Genomic DNA, 27438 nt, shown 5'->3' on the forward strand with positions numbered 1-27438 from the left:
AGAAATAGTACCTCTTAGTCTTGTGCATTGATCACCAAATTTTAGCATCACCACAGAAATTTTCTTTCTTCTTACAGGTAAGGAAAAGGAAGCCAGAGAAGGTAAAGTCTTCTTCATATGTATCTCAGGTCTTTGGGAGGAAGCCAACATAAGGACAACGTTGAGTTTAGCACAAGCCACCACTCAGAGTAGAGGCATGACCACTTAGTGCAAATGGCAATTTAATTCCTTAAGTCTTTAAGTACCCTATGTGGGAGCTTTTTTCTAACAAGTGCTTTCTCAGTGTAAGCAAATCAAATCATTCACCCATTCCAACTCCTCTACTGACTAGCTGTGTGACCCTGGGCGCATTATCTAAGATTTCCAGGGACTGGATTTCCCTATCTGTTAATGGATTCCTATAGTTGCTCTCGGGATTACATGAACTAATATATGTTGAGAGACGTCGGGCACATAATAAGCATCATATGTGTTTGAAACCCCTAGGGCGTGAAACTATAGCCTAAACCAGTGAGAGTTGAGCCCCAATTTACCATGTCATGCCCCAGAAGGCAAAATGAAAGACCATTCCTATCCATTTATGCACAGTATGCAGTCTTAACTAACAGGACTGTAGAAAATGAGCCCCAGCTAGCAGAAAGGAGAATTGTGTCGGGAACGTAATAGGAATGAAAGTTAACTATCTGTGAATAATCAGAATGACTCTCACAGATCTTCAGACAGATATTGGAAGTTCATTTTTAATTTTTGTCTTGAATTTATTTTTGGCAGAACCTTCTTTTTTATCATCTTGTAGCCTACAGCTACTCCTTGGGTCAATATTGCAAAGAGGAATGTTGTACTTATGCCAGCCATTAAATAGAACAATTAAATTACCTGGAGGCTTTAAGGGAATGATTCTGCCAAGAAGTATTCTACTGTGTATCCAAATAAGGAAAAAAGCCTGGCCTTGCCTTTCATCTGTTTTTGTATCCATCCCTAGTCCTGGATGGCTGAAAAACCCCAAGAGGAAGGACATGATTACTTCCTCAGGAATGTGGTTATCAAATGAACACTGAACTGGAAAGAGTTTGGTAGGTTACCAAAGAGATTGTTTCTTAAACTTGGCTGTGCATCAGAAGCACCTGCAGAGGTATTAAAATCTAGAACATCAGGTGTCAACCTCAGCGATTCTGATTCAGTGGATCTGAAGTAGGATCTTAGAATCTGCATTTTCATAATTAATTCCCCCCATAATAACTCTGGGCCAAAACATGAGAAATACTGATGTAGTCACCCATCCTTTCAAAGTCATCATAAGGAGAAAAACTGAGGTCACACCAGGTGAATCAGTGACGGGATCCAAGCTCAAATCCAGGTTTCCTGGTATTCAAGTCAATTTTCTTTCTATAACCACAGCCTTGACTTGTAGGGTGTTAGCTAAAACAAAAGGTTCTTGAGCTCTCCTTTCAGAGAAACAGGTGTTCGTGGAGGTTGGGATAAGCTAAATATGCTTGAAACCTTGAAGCAAAGATCTCGGTGGAGGGATACACTTGAGTTTTCCCTGTGACTTGGTAGGATCTGCTTCTGGGCCAAATATTTAGGGGTATTCGGCAAAGGAAAATACCTGTGAGGATTTGCTTACCTGAAAGAGCCTTCAGGTATTGAAGCCTTCAGGTTCTGAATTATAAGAGAATGAAGCAAGTGACAAGCTTGCCAGAAATAAAGACAAATGATCCATATGCATTTAGATTTCCACTCACTCCAGATCTCTCAACAGAGTTCTTTCCCAAAGTTCTGTTGTTAGAGGGGACTCATGTTAAAGGAGCATAAGGCCTCTGCCACCCAGTGAAGTAAGAAATATGATTATTTCCTTAAGAACTCTACAGATCACCCATTTCCAATTCTTCCTTGGATGGGGAGAAACTCAGCAATGAATCTGAAGCACAATCAAACAACTGTGTTTATCTCATCGGCCATAATATTCACGTTCCTCTATAACCAGTTTCCCCAATTTTTTTCTTCTGTTTATAGCTTTGCTTGATTACGTTATTAAATGTGCTGTGTTTTTGTTTTAACTTTCTGAAATTCTCTGTGGAGACGGACGAAGCATAAATTGAAATAACATCCATGATAGTTAAAATTTGACCGACGCCTGTCAGTTATGGCCCTGTCTCCCCAAAGCTCCTTAAAAGGTAGCAAGTTTAGGTCACCACCTTGGGTTCCAAGTGACTTCACCCACTCTTCAAAAAATTTTTTTTTAATTATTATCTTTTTTTTTTATAAGACTAGGGATGGGACCCTGATCCCAGAGCAGTCAAGCCTCCAGACTTATGAGATCACTTGGAGTGAAAAGCTCATGCCAAATAAAGGTCAGTTTGAGCAATCAGAATCTCATTTCCAGGAATTAAATTGGGGATCAATGAGGAAAATCAAGCAATGGGCAGCGAAAGCTGAACTAAAGGGATTGCCACAGAAAAACCAGCAGGGGCCTCAGAGAGGAACAAGTGAGCTAGGGGTATAAATAAACAAGGGTTCTAGGCAGCAGAAGCTATCCAGAAGCCAGAAGCTCTAGGGACAGAAGAGATACAGAAATGTGAAAAGCCAGCAGGCTAGAGCATACAGAAGGTTGAGCGGGTTACACCTTGCACTGCCTGGGTGGGGAGGGAGGTTGAGACAGAAACCCAGGGTACATTTTTCTTTCCAGGCTGTGCCCACTCAGGCATGGCTATGCCCACCAGAGGAAGGTGCACACAGTGGTCCTGGCCACAGGCACTAAGAAAAAATTGCAGACTAATTCAGAATGAATCAAAAACCTGGAAAAATTTAGGTCCCACTAATAGCATAGAAACTCTTGTTGGTGAGGTCCCTAGATCCGTCCTGGTTGCTGAATGGCCTTCCTGTTCATACTCCTTGAGGCCTGGGTCTTCTGTGCTCCAGATAATTCCACCCGAGGCCTGGATGTTGGGCTTTTTGCACGTTCCCATGAGGCTTGGTTGAGATTTGTTTTTCTAATTTTTATGTATAGGCTTAAAATAAATCATCAAAACTTATACTGTGAGTTAGCCTCTTTCTTCAACCCATAGCATTTCCCTAAAATTGACATCAACGTAAAATGGTTTACCTACCATTCAGCCTCATTTTTCCTCTCTATAGCTTTGGAATAATATGTTGACGTACACAGTTTTCTTCTGTGATTGAAGTGGTTTCCTACGGCCTCCTGTAAGAACAAATTGCCACAAACCTAGTGGCCTACAACAACACAAGTTTATTATCTTACAGATCTATGGGTTGGAAGTCTGACACAGTTCTCACTAGGCTAAAATCAAGGTGTTGGCAAGATTGTGTTCCTTCTGGAGACTCTAGCAGAGAACCCCATTCATTTTCAGTCCTAGCTGCTAGAGGCTATCTGCATTCCTTTGCTCTCCGCCGCCTTCCTCTGCCTCCAAAGCCAAAATTACATCATTCCAAACCTCGTGTCCATTTTTACATGGCTGGCTCTGGGTCTCTTCCCTTTCTCTTTTACTTCTAAGGACGCTTGTGATTATATTGGTTCGTCCAGATAATCAAGGATAGTATCTTCACCTCAAGATCTTTAATTTAGTCACATCTGTGGAGTCTCATTTGCCCTATAAGGTAACATATTCACAAATTCCAGCACATCTTTGGGACAATTAATTCTGCCTGTCTCCATGATCAAGTAATGGCTCACTTTTTCTTTTTTAATTTTTTAAAATGTTTATTTTTGAGAGAGAGAGAGAGAGAGAGAGATACAGAGTGTGACAGGGGAGGGGCGGAGAGAGAGGGAGACACAGAATCCCAAGCAGGCTCCAGGCTCTGAGCTGTCAGAACAGAGCCCGACCCGGGGCTTGAACTCACAACTATGAGATCATGACCTAAGCCGGAGTTGGAAGCTTAACCGACTGAGCCAACCAGGTGCCCCTGGCTCACCTTTTCAAATGCCATCATGAGGATTATCAATTTATCTCCTTCATCTGAGAAAAAAAAAATGAGAACAAGAAGAAAGACCAAAAGACTATACATAAGTTTATCTCCTATTGGGTTTCCTCAATGGAACAGCAGAGCCTTGAGGGTTTGACTGTTTTCTCCATCATGATTTCTAAGGAAAACGTTCAAGGACACAGAAAAGTTGAAAGAATTGTACACTGAACACCTTTATACTAAATATGTAGATTCTATTAACATTTTGCTGTATTTGCCTTAGCACATAGCTATCCATCTGTCTATTCCTGTATCCATCAATCTCATTTTTTATGCATCTCAAAGCAAATTGTAGATATCAGTATGCCCCACTCCTATTCCAATATAACCCAATATCATTCACTATACATATTATCAATACATATCATTCACTAAAGTTCAATGTTAGCTTATGACGCTTTATTTTATTTTTTTTTTACTTTATTTTACCTTATTTTGTTTTATTGTATTGTATTGTATTGTATTGTATTGTATTGTATCGTATCGTATTTGAGAGAGATGAGGCACAAGTGAGCAAGGGGCAGAGAGAGATGGAGAGAGAGAGAATTCCATGATGGACAGAGAGAAAGAGAGGGAGAAAGAGAAGTAGGGCACACCTGAAATGGGGCTCGTGCTCACCCAAAGTGGGGCCTGAACTCACAAAACATGAGATCATGACCTGAGCCGAAGTCCAATGCTTACCCAACTGAGCCAATCCAGGTGCCCCTTATAATGCTTTTTTTAAGAGAAGTTTTATATAGAGTGAAATGCACAAATCTTAAATGTACCAATTTATAACCTTTGAAAAGTACATACATCTGTGTAACCTAAACCCCTATCAAAATACAGAATGTGTTATCACCCCAGAGCGTTCCCTTTCTCCTTCCTAGTCAGTCCCTGCTCACGCTCACTCCAAGAAGCAATGACTATTCTAATACTTTTTGCCACCGATTTGGGTTTGATGTTTGAAACCCTAACCAATTACCAATTTGGATCTGGCTTACTCTTCCGGCTTGTCTTTTCTCCATCGCACTGCCAACATTACCTGTGGTTATTTGTTGATCAGATATTAGCTGGAATATCTTTGACTGAAACTCTCCATGAACAAAGTCAGTACATACACGAAATGCAAAGCAACAGTAACTCAAAGGTCTAATTCTTACCTAATATTGACCAAAAGAGAGAGAGAGAGAGAGAGAGAGAGAGAGAGAGAGACTGAGCCTATCTAGAGGGGTTTTTGTGGGAAGGGGGTAGAGAGGGGAGCAGAGGAAGAAAAGTCACTAAAATTTAAAAGCTGCTTTCTAGATTATACCCCACCCATCCTTATTCTATGCACTGGTTAATTCACCTGTAGATGAGCACACAGTTTGAACAGGCAGCAAAACACACTTGAAACAGTAGATTTGAGGTTGGAAAAACCTGGATTTTACATTTACAGCTGCCTGATTTTCATATTTCATGTAACCTTTTAAAGCTTGGTCATATATCCATAAAATAGGAGGAACAATGTCTATTTCTTAATGCCGTGAAAATTTGAAATAATGTAACGAGTACCTAGCAAAGGATCTGGCACACTGTGGCACTCATATATCATGGATATTATCAGCCTACTACCCCATATTAGTAATAGTCGTATCATCATCATGTTACTCTGCCTATTAACATAATTTGGGTCAAAGGAGGAAAAAAAAACCCAAATGTGAAAACTGGGAAATGCTAGACAATTCCATCCTCATTCTGTTTTGCTCAAGCAAATTTTTGGTTCATTTTGGAACCACAGAGTAATTTCTAAAGTCTCTGGACTGCACATGTGACGAGAAAGACTCTGGTATTTCAAGATTGCAGAGGTGCTGGGGAAGGTATCACTTGCTGATTGATTTCCTGGAGGTTATGCCAGATCTTGAACTTATTTCTCAGGACATACCCTTTTTCACTCTCCAGGAAATGGCAAGGAGCAAAGCCACAGGCGAAATCATCTAAAAGAAAAACTTGTCGAAGGAAATAATGCATGTGATGTTCTAATGATGAGGTCTGACAACCTACAGAGTTTAAGTGCAGATGTTCAAACCTAGGCCTCCTTTCTCCTCTTTTATTTCATAGAAGAAAATCTAACTTCACGAAGGGGAATACGGGCAACCATCAGCTGCAGCTCCTGATCAAGGACGAGGCAGTTTGTTTCCTGCCATTTCTAGCAAAAGATCTATATCTTAGTTTCAGTGGGTAATCAAATACCTAAAGAAGCCTCTGAGCAGTTCCATTTCAGTCAAAGGGAGAGAATTTTTGCCTTGAAAAATAGCTCTTGCATCCATCCATATGTTCAACAGATCTTTTTCACATCCTACCTCACAGGCCATCAGGCCACCTTGGGTTGCTGTTGCCACTGTGGTGGACAGTCCCGGGGTCCCTGACAGCATCCCACCTCACACACTCGGCTGTATCTTTTCTCTTTCTCTCTCCAAGTCTTTCTCCAAAGCTAGGGGAGTCTTTCTACTCAGTGTGACTAGAGTCCAGGAGTAGACGGGAATTAATGTCGTGGAGGCAATCATCAATAATCGTGAGAGAAGGGGCACCTGGGTGGCTCAGTTGGTTAGGCGTCTGACTCTTTTATTTCAGCTCAGGTCGCATTCTCACAGTCTGGCTCAGCGATGGGTGTGGAGCCTACTCGGGATTCTCTCTCTCCCTCTGCCCCTGCCCTGCTTGTGCGCAAGTAAGCACGAATGTGCTCTCTCTCAAAAATAAAATAAAATAAAATAAAATAAAATAAAATAAAGTAAAGTAAAGTAAAGTAAAGTAAAGTAAAGTAAAATAAAAAAGTGAAGTGAAGCGAAACGAAGCGAAGAGAAATAAGATAAAAAATAAAATAAAATAAAATAAAATAAAGTAAAATAAAGTAAAATAAAATAAAATAAAATAAAGTAAAATAAAATTAAAAAGTGAAGTGAAGTGAAGCGAAGCGAAGCGAAATAAGATAAAAAAATAAAATAAAATAAAATAAAAAAGTGAAGTGAAGCGAAGTGAAGCAAAATAAGATAAAAAAATAAAATAAAATAAAATAAAATAAAATAAAATAATTTTTTCAAAAAGTAATGGTGAAAGGAGATCTGGAGTCAATGGATAAATGCCTGAGCCTTCAGGTATTTAGACGGACTATTCTAGGAATCATTCTGTTCTCAGAGTGCCCATTGCTTAGGGCAATGACCTTGGTGCAGGTTTTCCTGGACATTTCCTACCTTCCTGTTCTATTATCTTCTGACTCTCTCACTCTACTTCCTGGGATCACCTCCCAGATAGATGATACGTTCTTGAAATTTTGTCTCAGTCTCCACTTTTGGGATAACCCCAAAGAAACTAAAGTCTTTATATTTCTCTCTCTTTCCCTTGCCACCACCCTAGTCCACGTCCCATTATCTCTTGCCTGGAATACTAATGGATTTGCCTCTTCTACCTCAAATGTATTCTCCACACAGCAGTCAAATGATCTTTTTAAGTTATATCACATCACTGCCGTGCTTAAAACCCTAGAAGTGTTTCCCTTCTCACCTAGAACAAAACCCAAGTTCCTGGTGATGGCCATGAAAGCTTTGATGTTCTGGCCCAAGCTTAGAACCCAAACCTCATCTCATACCTCTGCTCACATGTCATTACGTTCCAGCGACTATCCCCTTCTTTCTGCCGTGACCATGCCAAGACTGCTTGCACCTCAGTGGTGCTATACACACTCATCTCTTTGCCTGGAACTCTCGTCTTCCAGATATTTGAATGGTGACCTCTTTCTAGGGCCACCGCTTTCCCATTTTTCACGTCCATTCTCTTTTCCAAGGGGACTCTCCAGTCCTCTGAAAGTAAAGTAAGGTAAAATTCTCAACAGTCTTGTGAATTTCCTCCATAATACACACTTATGTGTATTATGATACACATTATGTATGATACACATTATCATATTGATTTGTTTACTTGTTGACCCGCTATCTCTTCCCGTGGGGATGAACATTTATCAAGGACAAGGACTTCTAGTTTCCCACTGCACCACACAGCACATTGCATGGCACAATACATTTGTTTTAATTTAAAAATGGTTTAAATGGATAAGAAGAGACCATTTTTTCAAAAGAAACAACTAACGGGGCACCTGGGTGGCTCAGTCGGTTAAACGGCTGACTTTAGCCCGGGTCATGATCTCACGGTTCAAGAGTTCGAGCCCCGCGTCGGGCTCTGTGTTGACAGCTCGGAGCCTGGAGCCTGCTTCGGGTTCTGTGTCTCCCTCTATCTCTCTGCCCCTCCCCTGCTTGCACTGTGTCTCTGTGTCTGTCTCTTTCAAAAATAAAAATAAACATAAAAAAAAACAACAACAAATAAAAAACCATTCAAAAGTAGCCTGGTGGCTCTGTTGGTTAGGTACCCAACTCCTGATATCAGCTCGGGTCATGATGTCACAGCTGTGAGATGGAGACTCAGGCTGGGCTCCATGCTGGGTGTTGAGCCCGCTTGGAACTCTCTCTTGTGCTCTCTCTCAGTCCCCCCTTCTCAAAATAAATAAATAACCTTTTTTTAAGCATTCTGTTTTGAGTAATCAAAGAAACGTGCTTTAAAATAATGAGATATTTCATATCATAAATCCAAATAAATGTTTCTCTGTTTTTTTTTTTTTTTTAATTATTTGAAAGAGAGAGAGAGTTGGGGAGGACAGAGGGAAAGACAGAATCTTAAGCAGGCTCCGCACTCAGTATGAAGCCCGATTCAAGGCTTGATCCCATGACCCTGGGATCATGACCTGAACCAAAATCAAGAGTCAGAATGTCAACCGACTGAGCCACCCAGGCACCCCAAGTGTTTCATTTTTAATTACACAGGCAAGGGTACAGTAATCCTCTGTAAACAGGTAGAGATATTCTAGAAAGCAATTTGGTAATATGTATCAGTAATAATAAAATGGTCACACCTTTGACCTAGTCATATTATATTTGAAAACTTATTCTAAGGAAATGATATATATAAGTACACAGAAAATCTCTATGCATAAGGATTATTATTGAGGCCGTATTTGCATAGTACATATGAGAACAGATAAATAAATCATATGATATTCATTTGCATGAACAGAGATTAAGAACAATGCTATGGAAGCAAAGTAGCAGCGTGCAAAAACGAACACGCTATCAAATTACATCGAGAAGGATACCAAAATGCGTGTATGCAAAGGTGGCAAATATGACAATATGAAAAAAGAAAATATACGAAGATACCAGAGAAACGTGATGAGATTAAAACTGACTTTCTAAATTTTACTTTCCACATGTTTTGCATTTCATTACTTCCACAATAAAAATAAATACCTGTCCTTATTGGAAAAAGTTGTTCTGCAAATAGAATCGGACAGCTCATTTTTCCACTCTCTCAGCATACGGTCCCTGGTATATGCGAGAAGCTGCTAACTCCTGTGGGTTTGAGACCTCAACGATCTCAACGAGAGAAAATAGACCCAATACCAACGCAAAGCATCGTATGGTAAGGACTAAAGGGAGGTACATAATACATAGGCATTTGTATGAAGAATAAGTGATCTCTAGTCTCCCATAACAGGATATTTTGCTGCTCCCAATGTGTTATTACTATTGCAGAGTGTATGAGTCAGAATAGTCTGTTACATACCCCCAAATCTCAAAAGCCCATTGCAGATGTTCCTGGTTGGTGGCTTTTGGGAGAGGCCTCTCCTCTATGCAATGACTCGGGCATCAAGTGCTTTGCATTTTTGATGCTGGCATATTCCAAGGTCTCCTGAGGAGTGTACAAGAACTAGGGGGAGGCACAGGAGATGCTCAACCATGTCTGCCTGAAATGACACATCCTGTCTACTCACATTTCATTGACTCAAAGGAGTCCCACGCTTCGACTTCCAAAAGCAGGGAGCTGGAGAGGTGCCTGGGTGGCTCAGTCGGTTGAGCGTCTGACCTCAGCTCAGGTCATGATCTCATGGTTCGTGGGTTTGAGCCCTGCACCGGGCTGTGTGCTGACAGCTCAGAGCCTGGAGTCTGCTTCAGATTCCGTGTCTCCCTTTCTCTCTGCCCCTCCCCCGCTCACTCTGTCTCTCTCAAACATAAATACATATAGAAAAAAATTTTTAAATGATAGTAATAATAAAAGCAGGGAGCTGGAAATTGAGTGCCTGAATGTGTGATGGCTCTACACAGTGCAAAGGGTAGGGGGCATGTAGTACATCGTAGGAGAGCACCCATCTCTGGCACGGGAGGCAATCTGGGGGTGTATTCAAGCCAGAATCCCTGGGTTCAAATCTCGGCTGTTAAATAAAAATTTACATAAGGAGAGACTTTATTCTGAAGGATAATTGCAAGAGAAAGGAATGGACAATAGCAATACAACAGGTAGAGTGCTCCAACCATGGGATCTGCTAGTGTCTGAATTATGCAGAAAGAGGCTTTCTTTAAGGAGAAGTAATGTGGCTTGAAAGCGGTGGGTATGGGAAGTGGGGTGAATGGGGTGAGTAGGTGGACGTGGCAGTGACCCCGCTGTAGAGCCGAGAATGACCCCTGAGGTCAGCCTGCTCTTGGGTGGGGCTGTTAAGAAGAAGTTTTGGGCTGGTTCCGCGTGAGGGTGGGTCAGACACCTCATGGAAGAAGAGAAAGTTAACCAAAGTGTGTGGTTAACAAGGATTTTGTTCTCAGTAATCACAGGACAAACCGCTCAGCTAGTCATTTGTGAGGTGAAGAGTAGGAATTTAGAGAGTCTGTGTCTGGCTTCATCATAGTTGAACCAAGGGGCATCTTTCGGTCTTCTCTAAGTCACATAAGGACAGGTGTTTCTTTGCAGTAAGCCATTTCCCAGAATACAAAAGAGTGGAGGGACTTCAGAATGGCGACTGTTGTCCAGGAACATAACACTCATAATTTTCATAATGTAAAATTCAACATTGCCACGGCTCTCCTAATTCCCAGCGGGATGCCTTGAGGCAAACAATTCTAAATTCTCACCAAATATATTTCCCCTTCCTACTGCGCATAAGCTAGTTCAAATCTCCCAGCCATATGACTCCCGTTAGACACTAGGACACAGATCTAAGTAAAAGTAATACGTGCCATTTTCTAGGATTGGCCCATAAACACGTCCCACATGTGACCATTTATCCTTTATCCCCAAGCCAGCAAGTTCGGAAGCTACTTATTAAAGGTAGTAGAGCCATAGGATAGAAAGACCAACACCCTCAATGCTGTCTACCTGCTTATCAGGAACACTTATTTAGACTTTACATATGTAAGAGATAAGCTTTAAGTCTGTTAAGCTACAGAGATTAATTTTTCGTTTGTTTTGTTGTATTTGTTACAGAATCTAACATCCTTTAATCTTTCCAAACCTGGAAAGGTTTTGGTTTGGATATTTACCAAAAACTTATTAACATCATGCCTGGCACATAGCAAGCCCTCAATAAATGTTAGCTATCACTATAAATATCATTCAATATTAGGATGGAAAGGCTTGGCTGACGAAAGGGCATTTGAGTTATGCTTTGAGATACTGGGAGGATTTCCTTAGAGATCTAAGGGACAGCATGTCCAATGAGATTTACGATGTGTGAAAGGCTAGAGCAAAGGAAAGGCTTGGGAAATGAGCCTGGTCATTCTGTTCTCACCGTATAGTTGAAAAGATGGAGATCATTAAAGGAGAATCAGAGGGGAAAGTTAGTTGCTGCCTTCTACTGCAAAGTCCTGAGTTAAAAAGGAGGTTTGAGTGACATCCAAGCAAAGGGAAAAGAGTACTAATATGCATATTCAGGGCCCTGAGTGATTTGCCCCAACTCTTTTCTCTAACCAAAAAAGGATCCTGCTGGTAAGTGTTGAATTCATTAAGAAACCTTAGGCTGTTGCAAGGGAGGGGAAGTGGAACAGTGAAAGCACTTTGTCACCAGAAGTGTAATTAAAGATCAAGGCCCTACTAGCAGCAGCAGCTGGAACAATGGCTTTTCATCTGGGTCACAGACCTCTGTGAGAGTATGATGGAAGCTAAGATCCCCTTCCAAAAAGGCACACAGGAACGTAAGTACTAGGCCCTCCAAGTCCATCCATGGACCCCAGGTTAAGAACCCCTCCGTCAGAGGAATTCAAGGGAAGAGAAAAGAAGCCACTTGGATCATGCTCAGTGTGGTGTCTCTGGCTGAAACATAACAGCTGAATGTGTTTTCCTTCTTCCATGGTGGCAGAGACATCATGCTGCTGGCACTAACAGCGACGGTAGCGACTTGACGCTGTGTGAAGGACCATGGTGCGATTTTAGCGTCGGCCACGGCAGGCCTTGGACAAGAAGGCAGAAAGCCTGTGACTCAGTCTGTTCATCTGTGAAATATCTGCAAGTGATACCTAGGAACCTGCTCTCTAAAAGTGTAAATGGTTAACTGCTATACAAATGAATGCTAGCTATTCTTTAAATAATGCGTAAATGATTTTCTCTTTTGCTTCCTCAAGACCTGTGGGGTTGCCTCTGTCTCTTACTCTTTTAATGAAGCGTGTATTGAATGATTACCATGAACCGAGTATTTACCTTGGTGCTAAGGATACAGCAGCAGATGGGAGACTGTCAGCCCTCAAGAAGCACCACACGCTACAGTGATCTTTCTTCCCTGAGCTTAATCCCACTGTCTTCAGCTGGGTTCGCCAAGAGAGAGACCCTGAAACAAGGAATGAAGCATTAGTAGCTGATTTGGGAGGTACGGGAAACACCAGTCAGGCAGTGGAGATGCGTAACCCGGAAGAAAGGCTGCAAATACTGGACACGTGATCGATCCCTCTACCACTGTGGATAAACTGGAGTTTCATCCCCTGGGGAATCTTGGGAAAACTGCGAAACCCACACTTCAGGGTTGTCTCACCTGAGGGGAATGAATCAGCTTCCCTGGGGGCACTTGCTCTCAGCACTTCCAGCCTGCCTTGCAAATGGATCTTCTCCAGCTTCTGAGAAACCCCCCAGGGGAAGAGATGTAGATGTTGGTGGATGAAATTCAGCTGAAGTGCAATCAAGTGGAGAGACCCAAGGGGCAGGAGCAGAGTACGGCTCTAGGTCCTAAAATAGCAAATCCCTTATTCTTTAGCTTTGGGTGGTTGCAGGGTTTCCTGAGCCCTGTCTGAACTGGTAATAGAGATCTCTAGCTGGAGGACGACAAATATGTAGGCTTTATTCCAGGGATCACCCCTTTAGGTGACTCTGCAAACATCTTTCCTCATGAAATCCACAGAGTTGTTTAATCCCCAAGGTTTTGTATACAGGAGAAGGATGAAAGGAAGAGCCAGGCCATGCATTTAATAGTTACCACGTATTGAATTCTCAGCATGAGTTAAACGTTGGGTTCATTGCTTTCTATGCATTATTGTCTGTTAACCATGCTAGTGAGGGACTACTATTTTCATGATGAGGCAGGGAAACTAAGGCTTAAAAAGGTTAAATGAATGGCAGGCCTGGGACTTGAATCCAGAGATTTCAGATATAATCCAGAGAAAACATTCTTAACCACCGCATTAGATTGTGCTACGTTGGAAGAAGTGAATTTAGACTTTGCATTTCAGCCATGTTCTTTTCCATGGCTCTAGTCAAGAAGTGCAGGCTGACCTCCAGAGGCTATCAATGCTGGGAAGACAGAAGTCTGGAAACCAGGTACAGTAGAAAGTCCCAGAGCAAGAGGAAATGAACAAACATCGGGGCCCCTTCCAACAGGAGAGAGACCCTCAGGAAGAGGGCCTAAAATTTTGCTCAGCTTGGCCCCTTCTCTGAATAGTGGCTCCTAAACTTCACCATTGTGGAAACCACCAGAAGCTGCAACATCCCGCTGCTAGCCAAAAAGGGCGAATAGACGAACAATGTTATCTGCCCTCCTAGAGGAAGGGTGAGTTCAAAGAGATGTTCAACCATCTGTCTCAGCAAGCTCAGCGTTATCTAACAAAAGCTCTTTTCTCTTCTTCACCTTCTTCCCTCTTCACTCCTTCTTGACTCTTTAGGTAAATGTCTATAAGGATTCTCACCTCTCAGGCTGAGCTCAGACATCCCTAACAGGTGACGCAACAGACTTAGCTGTCACTGGCCTTTCCCAGAGCCCAGAGGGAACTGACATTTCCCTCAAAGGCAGAAACAGCTACTGAGCACTGCCCATGTGCCAAGCCTTTCAGGTCATCTGCACATTATCTCATGTACTCGTTGAAATGGCCCATGAGGTTCTATTATTCCCAACTTTTAGATGAGGCACACGGGCTTTCTCTGACCATGATGTTTGGGTTTGCTGGTGATTTGCTTTTTTTTTTTTTTTTTAAGTTTTTCTAAGACTCTTCACAAAATACCCATTCAGGAAAGCCATGAATATAGCTGTCAAAACCTCTCCCACTGGGCCAGCAGAAGACTGTCTGACCTTCGGGGAAGAGAGATAAGAGTGGCCAATGTTCTGTATAAAAATATAAACTTTATAGATCCCTTCTGTGGATGAAAATAGATCAGAGATTGAAACTCTGAATGTGTAACTTTCTAGGTTAATTGCTTTGATTTTAGGCAGACACATTTGGATAGTTTCATCTGAGTGCCTCCCTTGGTGGGAGTGTGTGTGCAGATTATTAATCAGCTTTGCGTTACATTGGAGCCGCATCTAATTCCCTTAAGAATATGCAGTGAGAGTCTAGTAGCAAAAGGGAGCCTGGGGAGACATGTGCCCCATGTGGAGTCCTAAATGCTGCTTTATGTGAGCCTAGAATATAAAGAGAAAGTGGGGAGTCCTCCTTGTTCCCTGGGGGTCCCTGACTATTCCCGGGAGCAGCATTAAGGCTCTTTCATGTCCCATAGTGGCAGGAAGAGCTCAGATTATTCCTCACAGCAGCCACTTCCCCTCAAATACTCAGCTGCCAATGCATACATCCTGATGGTTCAGCATCACCTGACACCCATCTGAAAACTGTTTCCTGACCGTTATCTCCAAAAAGAAATGTCTAAGAATCCTTTGTTGCCTACCCTGGTGCCTGATGCACAGTTAATGTCCAATAACAGATGACCAGATAGAGTCACGAGTGAATGCAACTATAACTCAGTGAATGAATGAAAAGCTAAGCTCTCCTCTTCATCGTGTCACCCACAGAGCAGTAGGTCAGATATCCTAGCCCTAGACTCCAGCCTCTTCATGGCACGGGATGGCTCCCACAAGCTTCTGAACACTGTTGGCTAAACAAACTCACAACGGCAATGCTTGTCGTGGTTCAAGCAGCATCATGCAACTTGATTTAACAGATGAGACCTGTGAAGGAAAATGTCAGTCTATACGGGAGGCAAGTTTCAGATGTTTGCTTATGAGTCTCAAAATGTGAAGCCAGTGATTGTGAATTCTCCGTCATTTTCCCCTAACCCACTGGTCAGTATAACCTCCTTCAAAGAATTCCTGGGACTCTTACTGCTAAGGAATCAGCATGCTGCTTAATTTAGATAACCACTAAATTCATAAGTAATATATTGAGAGACTGGCTTTCCAAGACCATGCCCATCTTTCTAAATAACGGTGCCGCGGGAATTTGGTGTCATAAATTCACTAAGCCATGATCAGAGTGATGTAGGCTGGGTGCCACCATTCATTCCCTTCTGTGCCTTGGAGTCTAGAAGTTTTAATAGATCCAGATCCTAAAATGGCTAAGATTTCCTCCGTGTAATTAGTGGTGCCAGAAGGAAAACCAGCATTCTGCAGGTCTTGGCTTCAAATTCAGAGTATGTTAGAGCTGGAAGAGAATTTAGAGATTATTCAATCTAGCATCTAGATGGTTGCTAGTTCAGAGAGTTTTAATATGGAAACTTACCTGTTCTGGGTTCTTCCTTTTCTTTGCAGAATAGAAGGCTTGGGTCACTCCCACACCTCCAAAGATGATTTGAAAATTAAGCCTATCTTTTTCCCTGAGGACAGAACACAAGGTCATTCAGTTATAATGGTTCTAGGCCTAGGTTAAATATGTTTTCAAGCTTTATTGGAAAAGAAAGGAAAGATCCTGAGAACGTTTCCACATCAGGAGAGGCTAGCTACTTGGGAGGGGCTCAGTGAGTGGAAATCACCACGTTCACTGCATGACTTATGTGTTTAGGACCTACCTGCATCCTACCTGGTTCCTACCTGGTATCTCCAACTGCTTCACTTGGACATGAACATTCATCACCCAGGTTGGGCTGCCTTTACCAACTGTGCCTCCCATGGGTGCCTAGCAAGGACTTTGTCAGGATGCATCGCACATCCTGGTCATCAGGAGTCACGTTCAATCATGACCCACAATCATGTGGATACTCTCTAAAACATAGCAGAACCTGGGAACTCAAAAGAAACAGGTAAAACCCTATTATTGGAAGAGGCTGAAATGAAAATCTCAAGGCCCTTTGAGCTGTGTGACCAATGTTACTTCAGTAATGTCTTATTTTATAAAAACTAGTGTTCGGAGAGGAGCTTCTGATTTGTTCAAGTCACAGGTTATGGTAACGACAGAGCCAAACCCGGTATCCGAATTGCCAGAGTCTGTGGACCTTAGGCCTTCTTTCACTGAACATAAGTAGTATGAACGTAATTTCTGTAACTGGAAATGCCCATCTAAAATATTTTTTTTTTATGTTTACTTTTGAGAGAGAGATTGAGAGAAAGAAAGTGAGCAGGGGAGGGGCAGAAAGAGAGGAAGACAGAACCTGAGGCAGTTTCCAGGCTCTGAATTGTCAGCACAGAGCCCCATGCGGGGTTCAAACTCACAGATTCCAAGATCTTGACCTGAGCCAAAGTCGGACACTTAACCCACTGAGCCACCCAGGTGGCCTAAAATATTTCTTTTTTTTTTTTTTTAATATTCATTTAATAAATAGAGGAATAACCTACAAAGCTCAGGGTAGGCAATCCCACAGTCTAAGTGGCTTGTTGGTGGACAGAATTTCTGGAAACATTGGACTGTCTCACATGTAGCACTGGGTGAACACGCTTCCTTCACACCGTGCAGGAACCATGTTTCTTGGGTCCCTGTTCTTTCATCTTAGACTCTGCTTATCAAATCAAGTCAGCTTCTCCTACCAATGAGCTCTCTGAGGTGACACCTACCTATCTGGAAATTTTAAATCAGGGCCTTCAGCTCTGCTATTTAAGTTTAAAAGCTGGGCACCATGTTCAAACAGGGAGACCCTGCTCTGAGTCCCTTCTGTACTTGTGATGTCTGTTCCTTTTCCTGATTAATTTCCCTTCCAAGTAGCACCATTCTTGGTCTTTACAAGAACACATTCTTTTCTTATACGCTTTGAATGTAATTTTCTGCTTTCGGTTTGGCAAGTGCTCTCTCCTATGCTAACTGTCTTATAAAATTATTATCTTCCAGGCAGAAACCTCATGGCAAAAATGCAGAGAAGAGCTCTGCAGAATCAGAGGCCAAGCTAACCATTTTTCCCGGCTCCGGTAGATGCACGACAGTACAAGGCCAGTAACGAACTTGCGTCACTATAGTTGATGTCATGTGAAGGATATATTTTTCAGCGCTCCCAGGTATATTGAGTAGATTGGGTTATAATGAGCTTCCTAGGTCCTTTTCCTCCAACATCTTCATATAACCAAGGACACACCATTGTGGGGTATCGAAGGTCATAGAGCATAGTCCTGAGGAAGAATGGCATCAGCTGGTCCAGAACAAGAATCATCCTATGACTCGGAAGGCAAAGAAGGTTGCTCTTTACTGCAAAGTCAGCTTCTGTACTAGGTCTCACCGTGTGGTCTGTCTTATCCTCACAACCTGCAGTGTGGGTGGTGTTAGTTCCTTTCACATTCTTTTCAGGTTCATAAACAACAAGTTAAATGTTTGTGTATTCATTCAAGATAAATGTAGTGAGTATCCATTATGTGCCTGGCATTAGAGGTGCAATAATGACAGACACACCTCCTCCATCATGGGCCTTGCAGTCTGTTTTCTACTGAGCAAATAGACACTCCATAAGGAAACAAAATGTTTAAAAATTGCAAATTATGATAAGTGCTATTTAAAAAACATAGAATTACCTCCAAGTGTATAGTCCGCAAATAGTTGAGGCAGCCTTCCAATCCGTATGTTTCCTGACCCAGAGTCTGTGTTCTGTTCTTCGCAGCATCTTGCTTTCCAGTCTTCAGAGACTGAGCTGAACATCCCCAAATTATATGTTGCCATGAAAATAGAGAGGGGGTGTGAGTTAGTGGAGTATCTGCGTAGACCTACAACCCAGCAGGGGTTTTCCGCACTTCAGTGGGAGTTCTCTGTAGGTTTGAGTCGAGTCTACTCTTCCTTTGTGTCACTGAGGTGTCTCCCTGAGAGTTAAGGGAGAGTTAACTCCCTTCAAGAGTTAAGGAACACTGGCTCAGTACAAATCACATATCTTGTGGGAAGTCAAGAGTCTTCTTGGAGATAAATTCCTGTTCCTGCTTTATCCTTATTCTCACTTGTCCTCTTGTGACTAGACTACTCACTTCTTTTTGCTCCAGGTTGACCTGGACAGGGACTCAGTCCCCTTTCCTTAATTTCACTTCAAACCTATCATGGGATGGTTTGTATGTTTCACACGTTCTAAGGGGCAATGATGAATGTTTGCACTGCAGCGAAATAGAGAGACAGAAGCAGAGAGAGAGAGAGAATTAAAAGTGGACATTAGGAGCGCTTCAGTGGCTCAGTAGGTTAAGCGTCTGACTTCAGCTCAGGTCATGATCTCACGGTTCGTGGGTTTGAGCCCCACATCTGTCTCTGTGCTAATAGCTTGAAGCCTGGAGCCTGCTTTGAATTCTGTGTCTCCCTCTCTCTCTGCCCCTCTCCCACTCTGTCTCTCTCTCTGTCTCTCTCTCTCTCAAAAATAAATAAGCATTAAAAAAATAAAATAAAAATAAAATTGGACATTAGACCTTAGTCCTCAGGTAGCCTTCAAGGTCCCGTTGGCCACTCTCTTCCTCCCAGCTTGTCTGCCCACCGTACTGCCTGGCTTCCTCTAACCCTCACTTCTGCCCTTTTCCAATTTCTTGTTTATTTCTTGTGTAAAATATTTGCATAGAGCTTTATTCTTCATGATACTATTGCCTTCCTAGTCACCTCCTCTGGGTTTCCCCTTCCACCTAAGTATTTTATCAAGGCACTTGTCAAAATTGGTACTACTCTTCTCTCTCCCTAAGAGAAACTCTGCTGTTAGCTATTCAAACAATGCTATTTTTCACCCTGCTACGTCTGTTTGGACGCCTGAATTACAATATCAAATGTAAGAAAAGGGTTCAGCAACTTAATAAGAACCCGCTTTGTACTTAAAGAGTAGGGAGAGAAAGAAAAACAAAGTTACAACTCATTCGTCCCAACATTCTGAAACTCAGGCTCTGTACGTCCCTGAAAGAACCTTAGTAAGAGATTTCCTCCCTGCGGCCTCCCTCACGGGTGTCAAAGCTAACAATCATGTCAGCGAGTGAGAACAAGGCAGGACAGATGACATCCAAAACTGCATGCCTTTCAATTGCGTCATTCTGCCCTTGTCCCGCGGAGCAGCAGCAGCTGCAAACCCATCCGCCAGCCTGGCACCGCCCTCTCAGGGCCACATCAGAAGGAAAAACAGCGGACACTGGGCTTCTTAGAAAGCTTTGTCCTTCCATGAACATGGACACCTTGCTGCTTGCCTAATTCTCTGGATCAATCTTGCAGGTTGAGCCGCTTCACTGAGGATTTGGGCACCTCATGACACACGCTATGCATCCCCGGGGCAGACACATCAGCCACCTATCCTGCTTCAGTTCGCCTAATAAATTAATAGGCACCTCATCTGTGAACGAGCCAAGGCATAACCTCAGAAATGAGTGATGGGAAATACCACTTGGCTGCAGGTGTCTGTCTCCAGTTCAGCACTGAGAGCATATGTCTCACTGGATATCTCATTGCCTTGGGGGACGCAGCGAAACCTGCTAAGATTCAGAGATGCATCACACACATTTCGCCAGGGAGTTTGTAAAGTGCTTAAGAGCACAGACTCTGGAATCAGACGGCCTGGATAGGGTCCTGTCTTTGCCTCATGCAAAGCCTCAGTGACCCTGAACCACTCATCTCAACTTTGCATGCTTCATTATCTCATCTGCAATTATAGCATAATTACAGTGACTACCTCATAGAGTTGCTGTGAATACATGTGTAGTACGCAAGGGACAGTGTCTCGTGCACAGTGCCAATAAATATGAGTGATTATCATCATATGGACAGGCAGGTCCCTACCATCTCACAGATACAGTATCTGACTTCCATATACTTGTGTTTCTAAGTGAATTAATGGGAGACTGGGGATGTGCAGCAAAATGCCAGGAACACTCAAAGCCACAAGACAAATGTAGTTCATGTTCCTAGAGTATCAATTGGACTCTTAAGAAGTAATTTAAAAGAATGAACACACCTATCTGTACCAACATGGATGGATGTCAAAAATGTCATTTTTAAGTGAAGAAAGAAAGCTATAGAATTGTTCTCAGTGTAACTATTATTTTTAAAACAAAAAAGGTGGGGCACCTGGGTGGCTCAGTCGGTTGGGCGGCCGACTTTGGCTCAGGTCATGATCTCGCGGTCTGTGAGTTCGAGCCCCGCGTCGGGCTCGGTGCTGACGGCTCAGAGCCTGGAGCCTGCTTCTGATTCTGTGTCTCCCTCTCTCTCTGACCCTCCCCCGTTCATGCTCTGGCTCTCTCTGTCTCAAAAATAAATAAATGTTAAAAAAATAAATAAAACAAAAAAGGTATCTTTTTTCCACATATGTATATATGAGTATAAATCTCTAAGGATAAACCACAAACAAGCGGCGATTATTTCTAGGGAGTTGAGAGGAGACAGGTTATCAGCGGTGGTCAAGGGGGACTAAAGCCTATAATGTTCCGATTGTCTTTAACGTGGGAGAATAGATTTATAAACTGTCTGTTAAATAAACTTGTCTCTTTAAAAAGTAATTTAAAATATTATTTTATTTTACAACAAGCCCAGTTATATCATGGGATAGAAAGTGAATAAATTTGTATCAATTTTCAAAATGAAACATGACATGTCAAAGATGTTTTCCAATTGCAGTGTGAACTAGCTACCAGAGCCTCCCAAGATATACATTTACCTTGTTTGTTGTTAAAGAAGCTTTGGAAGAAGAGATTAAGGAACACTGTATTGACTGCGTGGGATCCCATTCCATTTTTCTCAAACATAGTTGGTAATGCAACATGCATCCATTTACCCAGGCCAGAATGTCACCTAGCCATCCTTCGCATTCTCTTTGCTTTCAACACATATCCAAGGCTTAGCTCCTAGATCCCTCTAAAAAGTGTCCATTTCTTATAATTCTCACGTCTGGAGTCTTCCCTGAAATATTGCAGATCCTCAGTACTGGTTCCCTTGCCTTTATTCTCCCAACTCCCTCCACTGACACTGATGCCCTCATGATCTTTCGAATGCAAATACCATCAGGTCGTTCTACTATTTATAATTCTTTGGCGATTCTCCATGAACTATAATTCATCTAAGCAGCTTTATAGCAAAGACAATTCATGACATGATAGGGCAGCTAACCGATCGCTAAACTGTCCCTGTCTTCATTACCACAAAGTTTTAGCTTGGAGACAGCTGCCTAGAAGAAGATGCATTTTGTAGATCACCTTACACCTAGGTAGGGCCAGATGACAAAGTCTAGCCAATGAAACGTGAACAAAAATGATGGATTCCTCTATGGTTTTCTTTCTTTCTTTCTCCTTCCACCAGCTGGATGCAGATCACAGGCTCTGGTGATGGTAAGGCCACCGGAAGAAGAGGGCCTGGATCCCTGAATCCACATGGAGGCCAGCTGCCTGCTGGTCAGAAACACCTATCTTAAATGGTGGCACACACAAAAAATAAACTTCAGTTGTAGTTGAGCTGTATGAAATAGTATATACATTGATGTCTGCCCCCAGTTCCCAGCAGACAGCTCGTAAAACCCTTGTTATTTCCTAAGTGATAAGATCCCTAAGGGTGTCTTTTGTTCTACTGAGGTAACTCTGAGCATTGATTAGAAGCTTTGAATTTTCAGCCCCATCCCTGATCCTCCAGAGAGAGGAGCGGGAAGGAAATGGGAGTTAACAATTGCTCATGCCTACATAAGGAGGTCTCCACAGAATTCCAACAGTAGAGGGTTTGGAGAGCTTTCAGGTAGGTGAACACAAGCACACCAGTGCTGTGACACCCCCAATTCCATGGGGACAGAAGCTCCTGTGTTCAGGACCCTCACCCTACACAAGAAAACCTTGGTTTGTGAGCATAATTTATTCTGGAAACATGCTTGTAATCCAAAGCACTTGTATATCAAAGCAAATTTCCCCATAAGCAATCGTGGAAACTCAGATGATTCACAACCGAAAATATTTTGGGTTTCCACAACCCGAAAATATTCATATCAAAATGACTACAGTACTGTAATATAATCCAAAATTATAAATAAAATACAAAATATAAACAGAAATAAACAAATTAACCTGCACTTCCTTTTGAAAACCTTCGTGGCTGGTGTGAGGGAGACAAGAGAGGAAGGTAATTGCCTAGGATGACTTTTACTATCGCTAAAGAAACCACTGATATCTATCGGCTCAATGGAATCTTTTTTCTGCATGGAGGCCTATTATACGCTTGCACAGATGTTGACTAAGTATGGTATTAATAAACTCCTGTCACATACTGTATTTAATGTAACTGGCAATAAGGCAGCAGGGGAAAATGTCTATGTCTGCAGGCAGCCTGCCCTAGAATGAAGCAAAGCATCCCTAAGCTTACTCTTGTCTGGAAAAGCAAAGGACTGTCCATAGGTGCTTTGAAGTGACAAAAATACACTAGTGTCAGTTGTGGGCTCCTGCCAATGTTCTGAAAACTCGCCGATTTCTGCCAAGCACCGCGGCCTGAGACAGAGTATCTGAGCATGGGAGACGATCACCCACAATCCCACAGGGAGGGAGGGAGGGAGAGAGAGAGAGAGAGATCAGCTGTGATCGGGTGACATTCAGCCTCACATGCTACTCGTGTTGCAAGACATGGCTCATTTAGCAAGTTAAAATTTATTAGAAATGCTTGCGAATCATGGGGAACGCTTGTAGAACGAGCTTCTCGCATTCCAAGATTTCACTGTGTATCTCTTTATCTAGCTGTTGATCTGCTTCCTTTATTGTATCCTTTAATAAACCGGTAAACTTAAGTGAGTTCTATGGCTGCTCTCACAAATTGTTCAAATCTGAAGAGGGGCTCATGGGAATCTCTAGCCAAATCTGACAGAAGTTGCTGAAGGCAACAGTTCAAGTGAGAACCCTCCTATCTTCTTAATCTTTTGCCACCTCCTTCCTCCCTGTCCCACCCACCCCCAGTGGAATCCCCAACGGCAGCTGGAGAGGGAAAAAGAGAAGCAGCAGGATCAGGCAGAGAGGTTCTCATTCACAGACCCACCACTGCAGCAGGCCAAAGCTGGGGGCAGGGCAGAAGAGTTTCCCACGCGTTCAGTTCCGGTTTCGAATTGTAACTTCAACTGAACACTTGAAGGACTAAAAACAAACAAACTGTACTTTGACCTGTCTAGGAGTTACAATGAATAGAAAAGTCATAGAACCACCAGAATTTCCATTTGGAAAAAACAAACATTACCTCCCCTGAATAAATTTTTAAAAGACAGTGGAAAATAAAAATAAATTTGAACTTTGATTTGGTAACTTGAACTTTACAAGTTCTGCTTATTCCATATACTAGTTTCATTGCTGTCAGAACCACTGAAATAATCATAATTTAGAGTCAGGGGGTAGACTGTGGGGAAATAGGTTTTCCCACAAAATAGAAATCTGAAGGCAGAAATATCATCCAAATCCAGGTGACGTGACTATACTTTCTCTTTCTGGATGAAGAGCCAGTCTTTATGGTAATGAGTAGGATTCAAGAGGCCTAATATTTTTTTAACATCGTCTTAAGTTGAGATGTCTAAAATGTTAGCTTGCTTTTTAGACCAACAGCATCATTATCACCTAGGAACTGGTTAGAAATGCAAATTCTCAGGTCCCTCCCCTGGCTTACTGAATCAGAAATTTAGAGAGTGGTCCCAGCACTCTGTGTTTAACAAGGCTGTGATTCTCCCCCACCTCCCATTAACCCTCAGTTTCCTAAAGTCTGAGGACCACGGGTGTAGGATATTCCAGAATATTGACATAAGCCTTTATATCAAAAGGCAGCAACGGAACACAATTCTAGCATTAAAAAAAAAAAAAAAACAAACTCATGCAGTAGACAGGACACTATCTGAGCTGGGAGAGAACTGTCCCAGCAGATAGGGGTGGGGGTCATGTAGACACAGCTGACAAGCAGAGGGATGTAGTGTCAGGAAGCCATGCAGGGAATCATGCTAGCCCCCCTGTCATACGTGTGTTATGTGCCCATGAAGCAGTCAGGTGGGAATAAAGTCACATACAAAGATGTATACATTCACACAGGCCAGTGAAATGTCATGTCCATGACTATTATGCACATGCAGGTGTTTAAAAAACTTAACATTCTTCACTGAACACTTGAGAGTTCAAGAAAAGTTATCTATATATGAGCCATACAATTGCATTATTTATTAAATGAGCTGGAAGCTTATGGCTTGTCACACAAATAAAAGGTTGAATTGTTTCTGTCTCTGTCTGTCTGTCTGTCTGTCTCTCATACACACACACACACACACACACACACACACACACACACACCCCTATTTATTAAAACCTGCACCAGCAGGGGCACCAGGGTGGCTCAGTCAGTTAAGCCTCTGACTTCGGCCCAGGTCATGATCTCACGGTTCTTCGTGAATTGGAGGCCTGAGTCGAGCTCTGTGCTGACAGCTCAGAGCGTGGAGCTGCTTTGGATTCTGTGTCTCCCTCTCTCTCTGCCCTTCCCCCACTCAGCTCTGTCTCTCTCTCTCAAAAATAAATACGTATTTAAAAATTTAAAAATAAGTAAATAAATAAATAAATCTGCACCAGTATAAAAGTGAAAAGTTACAGGTGTAGCTAGTCACTGTAAACACCCAAAGTCACGTGGCTAGGACGGGGTAGACCCAAGACGCCCACCCAGGCAGTAAATTGTTCTTTTAACCACTCCACTATGCGACTTCCTGCGAAACTGAGAGCACTTTATACATTAGTCTATAATAACAGATAGTCTGCCTGTTGCACACAGATTATCCATTTTCCATCTAAAATTTATCGAGCCCTGCCTCCTCCATTTACTTCTTGTGAGAACTGGGGCAAGGTATCTAACCTCAATGAGTAAACCAACGTTTACTCTTTCAATTCATAAGGCTGTTATAAAAATGATGCAAAGTATGTGCAATAGCACCTAGGTCCCTAGGTGGGAGGTCCATAAAATTGTTACAAATGCTTTGAAGAGCGAGGAATACACCACCACCAGTCAGTTCCGACTCCCTCAAGGTAGACCCGTAAAGTCTAAGTGTGGGGGAGCGTTATCATACATATTCCCAACTTGGAAATTGGTCGGCTTAATGGTATCTCCCGTGAAACAATGGATTTGTGTATTCAATTCACAAAGACTCGAAGAATACCAACATGCCCCCAATCACAGGAAAGTGCACGCTATAGTCAGAGGGCTCCAAGCTGCTATGGACCAGCTCAAGTGTTCAGCCAGCCACTGTAATGGGAGTTTATTCACATTATCTTAATGAATCCTCATGACAGTGAGTTTGATATCATTGTCATCATGTTCTAGATGAGAAAATGACAACATTGGTGGGTTAATCAACTTGTCCATGTCACGATTAGAAGATGTGATGAAATAATATAATGTAATATATTACACTGCAATATAATATAATATATATAATATATATAAAATATATTAGAAGATGTGACAAAATAATATAATGTAATATATTACATTGCAATATAATATATAATGATATGATGTACAATATGTATATAATTTTTCTTTTTATATATAATATATCTTTTATATATATGTATAATTTCTTTTATATATACATAATTTATTGTCAAATTGGTTTCCATGCAACACCCAGTGCTCATCCCAACAAGTGTCCTCCTCAATGCCCATCACTGCTTTCCCCACTCCCCCACCTCCCATTAACCCTCAGTTTCCAAGAGTCTCTTATGGTTTCCCTCCCTCCCTCTCTATAACTCCCCCTCCCCCATGGTCTTCTGTTAAGTTTCTCAAGATCCACATATGAGTGAACACATATGGTATCTGTCTTTCTCTGACTGACTTATTTCACTTAGCATAATACCCTCCAGTTCCATCCACGTTGCTACAAATGGCCAGATTTCATTCTTTCTCATGGGCAACAGACTTTACATCTGTGTGGGACTAGATTAATGGTTTCCGGATTTTCGGCCATGGGTGCCACCTTCATGACTTATGCTATTTCCAGATGATACCTGTAAGGGACCACCATGATTCTTTGCCACAGACAGAAGGTATTTACAGAAATGAAAACAAAAAACTGAACAATGGCATTAGGCCCTAGCTACAGGCTGTTTCCTTTCTTTTTGTGAAAATGGAGATTGACAAGCATTTGGGAAGGGTACACACATACTAGCCTTAACCTGAAACTTTCTACTTACCATAACCAATATGATTTTATAGTATTGGAAAGAGAACGCTATTGGGTAGGTGATTTAATGTCATTTAACGTCTTATCCAGAAACCAACTCCAATTGTGTCATGTGTCACCAAAGAACATTTGCGGTGGCCCCAGTGTTACTTATCTATGCTTTAGGAAATGATGGACCAGAATGTTTTCAAGGTTCTTTCTGGTCCTTCAATTTTATGGAAAGTTTTCCTACTTATGCCTTTGGCAATCAACCTATTACCTAAATTAATGTACTTTCAGGCGGTGCTCAGTCATGCGTGGGTGTGTCATAAACATTGGTAATGGATAAAATGGATAAAATACATACATCACCCCCATTCAAACTTACGTCAGCGATCAGAACACAGGAATGCAAGTTATCCAATTCACCTGTAAATTTAACAGTTCCCTAAAGCTGAATATGTCTCCAGTGACTAGGAACAAACACTGGGGAGAAGGCTACCTGTCAAAACAGAACCCAGCTCATGTCAGCTCAAAATGGTGTGAAGGAATTTTGCTGGCTATTTTCTACTGAGTAAAGAGCACTATCAATTCACATCTGGAGTTTATCTGTAAAGATAAATCCCCTTCCAAATGAGCCTTTCTGCCTCCCCAGAAAGTTTCATTTCTATAAAGAGATAAGACAGACAATTCTTAGGCAGAAGGAAGAAGATATGGACAAAGAGTGTGCATGCCTGCTTGCTCCTTGCTGGCTTTCCCCAAACTGTAAACATTAAAACAATGAATAATGAATTGGAAAAATAACAGCTGATTAGAAATAAAACAACTTAATAAAAGTACTGCAGAACTGTTCTCTGTTGATTGGCCTCACTATGGTCAGCAGAAGCTCCC

Source organism: Panthera pardus, unplaced genomic scaffold (genome assembly GCF_024362965.1).
Source record: "Panthera pardus isolate Hobbes unplaced genomic scaffold, ASM2436296v1 HiC_scaffold_16, whole genome shotgun sequence".
Lineage (NCBI taxonomy): Eukaryota > Metazoa > Chordata > Mammalia > Carnivora > Felidae > Panthera > Panthera pardus.